The sequence below is a fragment of the Cydia pomonella genome, chromosome 4 (genome assembly GCF_033807575.1).
Source record: "Cydia pomonella isolate Wapato2018A chromosome 4, ilCydPomo1, whole genome shotgun sequence".
Lineage (NCBI taxonomy): Eukaryota > Metazoa > Arthropoda > Insecta > Lepidoptera > Tortricidae > Cydia > Cydia pomonella.
In genome coordinates this window covers 27,241,282-27,247,679 of record NC_084706.1, presented here as the reverse complement: position 1 = coordinate 27,247,679, position 6,398 = coordinate 27,241,282, and the positions used below count along the sequence as shown (strand labels likewise).

The 6,398-nt window shown below is 35.6% G+C and overlaps 1 long non-coding RNA gene across 1 annotated transcript; it reads right to left on the bottom strand.

Annotated features, from left to right (window-relative positions):
- Positions 1–2,362: 2,362 nt before the first annotated feature.
- LOC133517375 (uncharacterized) lies at positions 2,363–5,846 on the bottom strand. Its single transcript, XR_009799367.1, has 2 exons — positions 4,613–5,846; positions 2,363–2,561 (listed from the first exon to the last, which is right to left on the bottom strand). It is a non-coding gene; the product is annotated as an uncharacterized LOC133517375 (long non-coding RNA).
- Between the last annotated feature and the right edge of the window lie 552 nt (positions 5,847–6,398).

Here is a 6,398-nt window from a genome sequence, read left to right as displayed (position 1 = left end):
GCCAGCTCGTTTGCCTTCTATATCATATAATATGATTCGTTTTGACGAGTTTAATTATTGGCGGCTTTAAGAGTCCTTATTCCTACAGACGAGCGTATTTTGTAAAATGCTTCCTTTTTCATTCAAGATTACGACGTAACTATTAGTATTTATTCAAAAACTGATAACGTACTTAAATAATCGTTTCCTAAACTAGGGGCTCCAACAGTTCAAATTTTCATTTTCTCTTTTAAACCTCTTTTTTAATGAGGTTTTTTGGGAGTCTTTTCCAAATTTTGCAGTGAGATGTGGGGTTTCGGTTCTCAATTTTGCTATAAACAAGAATCATTTGGTACATGAATGACTACAATTTGATTCAACATATCTCGTACGAGGGGCTGGAATGATTAACAATCGAAGATTCATTTGAAAAAAATGATAAAATACCTTCCGAGTTTTCTTCATTTTTTTGGCGAAAACAGGGTTTTATTATATTTTATTTCCGCAAATTGTACGCATATTTTGCTTTAAAAATAATATTATAGCAAACTGTAACTTTATGTTAACCTATAAAAAAAAAATCGTAACTATGGGACCTACATTGCCGTAAATTTATATTTTTTTAAAACACGTATAAATCACGCAGCAGCGACGCCCCGCTCTCAGTCCGCGCGGAGCGCGCTTAGAGGACGGACCTGTGCTCGATTGTCAGGCATTCGTTGCGATCGTAATCAGCTACGGAGTTCCGAGAAGTGCTATATACCATAAAGTAAATATATATAGAGTAACAAACCCATAGTAGTCTCGATTAGTTCCAGAGAAAATCAAGAGATGTCACTCAGAGCACCATTTGGCCTACATCGGTATTTATTTTATTTCAAATCTCTCCAACTATCAACCAAACGTGTATAATTCCAATTGATTGGCATATTACAACAAAAAAACTTTTAAAAAGGCCATTTAAACATAATTAATCGATGCGGAAAAAAATCGATGTAATATCGCGAGATTTATTATAAGCGCCATCTAACGCGCCATTTGGCAGTTTAACTTCTTACCAGTGTACGAGATAGCTAGATTGTTTAAGGATAAGTATCAAAAGATGTCACTGTAGTTATCCTACATATAAAATATAAACTAAAAATATTTTATTCTTAGAAAAGTTACAATAATTATTTATATCGCTATATATAAATATTTATATACATAGAAAATATCCATGACTCGGGAACAAATATTTGTGATGAACACGCAAATAAATGTCCTTATCAGGATTCGAACCAGGAACCTTCTGCTTCGTAGGCAGAGTCACTACCGACTAGTTAGCCGTTGAAATAATATATTATTTTGAGTCGGATCGTATAATCCGCCATATTACATTATGGCTAGCCGTTATCAAAAACAGGGCCGTTTTGAAATACGGCGGTTCAACAATTAACCGTTTTGAATGCCGTTTTATTTTGTATGGTCATTGGTCACCCTACAATCTAAATAGTAGTACGATCATTGACATATATATCTAAGGACGGGCCTTACGTACAATAAGAATGGGGCCAGTACAGCGGTGTCACGCACACGAATTCCAGCCAATCGTGCAGTCTAACGCCGCAACGCGATTGGTTGATGAGTTCGCATCACGCGCGCGACTGGGCGCAACTAGTTGCGTTAGACTGCACGATTGGCTCGAATTCGAGAGTGACACCACTGAACTAGCGCCATTCTTAGTGCCCGTCCTTAGATATATATGTCAATGAGTACGATGCGATGCGGCTAAACGTGGGCCGCCTTATTGACGAACGTATCACAATGACAATCTGGCTAATCGTTGAACCGCCGCAATTCAAAACGACCCTGTTTTTGATAACAGCTAGCCGTAGTGTAATACGGCGGATTAAACAATCCGACTGCGATATGCGAAGATACACTTTTTTTATTCTTATACTATGTGTAGACGTGTAGAACACTACTAATATGCTAAGTAGATGTCCTATTATGGAAAAGGCTCATAACTAGAGATGTCACGAATAGTGGTTTAGGCCGAATACCGAATGTTCGGCCACACCGTAGACCGAAGCGCCGAATATTCGGTAAAAAATGTGTACTATTGTGAGATACATTTATTATTGAAACTGGTAGACTACTAAGGGATATGTTTGCTAAGATTGAAGTCTATACACACACTCTACTAATGAACAACTTTACTATGAAATTTGTCTTCCTTCGTAAGTAGATGTAAGTAATAGATAATCCTCTAAATAACTATCTCCATAGCAAATTTTACCTAAATCAGTTCAGTGGTTTTAGAGTTGGATGGAGATAATATTGGTTGTAGCAATTGAGTAGACATCATTGAGGGGGTAAACAAAAATAAAATAATTGACAAGTGTTTCTTTTTTATGAGGATTTATTACTATTAAAAAGATTTTCGTAGCTTGTGTCTGTATCCATTGAGGCAGGTATAAAAATTGTTACCATTTTTACCTCAAAATATTTTAATTGGGTAATGAGATGCATTGACCATATCTCATCTCATTGTCTTGCCCCATACTATACTGTTACTTCTAGTAGCTAGAGACTGGTTCCTGAAATAAGAAAATATATTTGTTAAAAAGTTCTATAACAATCCTTATAGATACAGTTTTCCTAACCTGCATGTTGACTTGACAAGAATAAGTCTACAACAGACAGTCATAGAACTTGGGCAACCAACATCAACACTGAACAGACCATTCGAAAACATTCTTGAATGTCCTTCTTTATAAAATTGGAAGCATTCTCATATAGATTATGTTATTCACAACAATGCGTGCCTTGACTCGTATTGTCATGTTATTAAAGGTTAGATTTGACAAATATGTGCGTCACCTTTTTAAAGAGAAGGATGCAAGACTGTATTTTTTTGCGTCGACTGTACCTAGGGCAGTAAAGTAAGAATTGTCTCAGATCAGATGTAATTGAAGTGATGTAATGGAAACATGTAGTAAATAGTATGGAGGCCACAGAGATAAAAATAGATGACAACACCATTGAGTATGTAACAGAATATATATATTTAGGTCAACTAATATCCAACCATGACTCAACAACAAAGGAAATAGACAGAAGAATTGGAAACGCGTGGAAGAGATACTGGTCTCTTAAAGAGGTCATGAAAAATAGTCAAACAAGTATGCACATCAAAAGAAAACTCTTCAATACATGCATTCTACCAATTTTCACATACGGCTGCCAGACATGGGCACTCACCAAAGCACAATGTAAAAGGTTGAGTATAACTCAGAGAGCCATGGAAAGAAGCATCTTAAAGAGAAGAAGAATTGACAAAATAAGTAACAAGGATTTAAGAGACAAAACAGGATTTACTGATGTGACATACAAAACAAAACAACTGAAATGGAAGTGGGCTGGACATACTATTAGAGGAGGAGATAAATGGAGCAAAATTGTAACACTATGGCATCCTAGAGGACATAAAAGAAACAGAGGTAGGCAATTTAAAAGATGGTCCGATGAAATAGAAGACATGGCTGGAAGGACTAAAATATGGACCAGATTAGTGCAAAATAAGGAAGAGTGGAGAAGATTGGGGGAGGCCTTTGCCCAAAGGCACACAGAATCGGTTATCGTAGATTAAGGAAAAACTATAGATACAGTATAAAAAAATGTATTTCTGATATGAGGCTATAAATATAAATATAATGGAAACATGTGATCTGAGGCTTTCTTATTGACTTCTCGAGGTGTGTATATTATTATCTGTTTGATGGAGCTGGAAAGCGGTAGCTTAGTTTAGCGCAGCATGCCGAAAAATGACGCTTTCGCACTATTAATATTTTCAAAATAAGTGTGTTTAAATTTAGTAATTTGGTTTGTCTAATGTGTCAATTGAATCATTTTGAATTATGTCAAATGTTGAATTCACTGCAATTTTAAATTTCAAAACTTCTAAAATAACGACTTGTGTTTTTCATTTTAAACCATAGATAGTAAAATTAGATTTGAATAATACAATAAAAAAAGTCTATCTTTTAAAATGAAATACTTGACTCTTTTTTTATACATACAAAATAAATTCTAAATACTATTATCTATTGGTTTTTTGTATACGAATAGCTAGATTTATTTTGACGTTCATAGATTCATTTCGGTGAAGAAAAACATCGTGAGGAAACCGGACTAATCCCAATAAGGCCTAGTTTACCCTCTGGGTTGAAAGGTCAGATACCAGTCGCTTTCGTAAAAACCAGTGCCTACGCCAATTCTGGGGATTATTTGTCAAGCGGACCCCAGGCTCCCATGAGCCGTGGCATAAATGCCGGAACAACGCGAGGAAGGAGATCACAATATAGATTCATATATATTGACATGAATGTTATTTGTAATGCAATCGTATGTTGTGTAATAAATAAATCTGAATCTAAACAACAGGAATTCCATTTACTTTTCTGAAACGCCCAAATCAAGTTTGACAAAAAATACTTAAGAGTATCACTCTGGTTTTAACATATACAACATACTTACATATTCGTGCGCATGATCGTTTTCAGTTCAGATTGACAGGAAGTAAAAATAAAGTTATTAAGAGTAGGTATTGAATTGTTTCAGTACCTAGTTACACAAATTAACGACTTACCTTAAGTGATAATCCATTCGCATGCAATTTTCATCACTGATTCCCAAACCGGAACTTCATTTCAATAGCTTTAGCTTTACTTTAGTTGAATTCACTATTTTGTGCCTGCAAGACAAAGTCGCAAGTGACGTTCAGTATGTATCTAATCAAATTTCTACATTTAGAATCAAATCAAAAATCAAAGAAAGATTTATTCAAAAACATTACATTACAAATTGGATTGGAACAGTGACAACTTATTTTGAGTGTTGCCATTTAAATTTCTTTGTCTCCCTAAAAATAACTTCACGATTGTGCTTGTCTAGTGCATGTGTGTTCAGTTAGAATAAAATAAAGCATAATATATTGTATAAAAATACAATAAAATATAATATGCTTCAATTTTAAATATATTTTTTTAAGAAACAACTTGACAACTTTACCCTGAAGTAGGGGAGTGTTTTAAAATGTCTTGTGCCGTAGAGAGGAACGTTATGAAAGTACAATTTGGGTAACAATAATTTCGTACTTCAATGAAAGCAGGCGACGTTGCCAGCCTGCCAAATCGCAACGACGGTGACCGTGAAGCTAATGACCTGACAACATCGCATCCTAAAGTTCGAATCGTACGTACTTATGTTTTTAAGTTTGTCAAATTATTCACAACGTGAGTACCTACATACGAGTTGAATGCTTCCTCGGGCAAAAATCACAACAAAAAGTTGTACCTCAAACAACTATTATTCATCTTTAAGTGGCTTATTCCAGAAATATTTAGGACTTGAAGTTAAAATCTACTTTACTCAACTTTGACATCAATGTACACGGGGGTGGATTACATCGCTAAAATTTTCACCAATTTTAGTAATTTAAGGCGCTACGCGCCGTTTGTTGTCGAAAAACTGTTAACTTCTGGAGCCCATTTCTTCTAAATGGGTCAACAAAAAATTATGAAAAAAAGTATATATGAATGATCATTTTATGTACAACATGACTGATAGTGATGCGCTTTAGCGCGCGCAACACGGTGTTTTGAGGTCTATTATAAGTTATAACGAAAGTAATGTAATGTAAGTACCCCACGTATGTTTGAGATATTTTTTAGTTTAGAAGTTTTACGTACTTCCATCCTTTCATAATAATGTTCCTTTTCTAAACAAAAAATAATTGATTTAACATAAGCTACCTATTACGTTGTATGTATACGTTGTATGTATACCTATTACGTTGTATGTAGTACCTCTTATAACATTTAGTAAATTGCCTATCCACAATGAGTTTTTCTACCCACCACCCCAACGCCTAAAGTCCCGAAGTCCTGCGTATGCTGCTGCTCAAACTCTAAATGGTTTCAATGTGACTGAAGCCTGGAAAACTGAATGGACCACTGCTTCTGCTGGCTCTCACGTAGAAACCATAGACCCGACTTCTAAACCATTAGGATTCAACCTCCCCCGGAGATTGTGGTGCCGCTTTAATAGACTGAGAACGGGTCACGGTCGCTGCAATTACTTTCTGCATAAATGGGGGTGGAAGGACTCTGCAATGTGCGAGTGTGACGAAGAAGTCCAGACTATGGAGCATATAATTCAGCGATGCCCTCTGCACTCATACTCGGGACCACCAGAGGACCTGCTGCGCCTAACACCCGACGCAATTGCGTGGCTGAACGCTCTGGATATTGACATTTAATTTTAATTGTAATGTAATTTTTATTCTGTGATATTTATGTAACTACCTATTTTTTGTATAAGCCATACGATTAAATAAATAAATTTAGTAAATATTTAGTAGTGTAAAGCGGTGG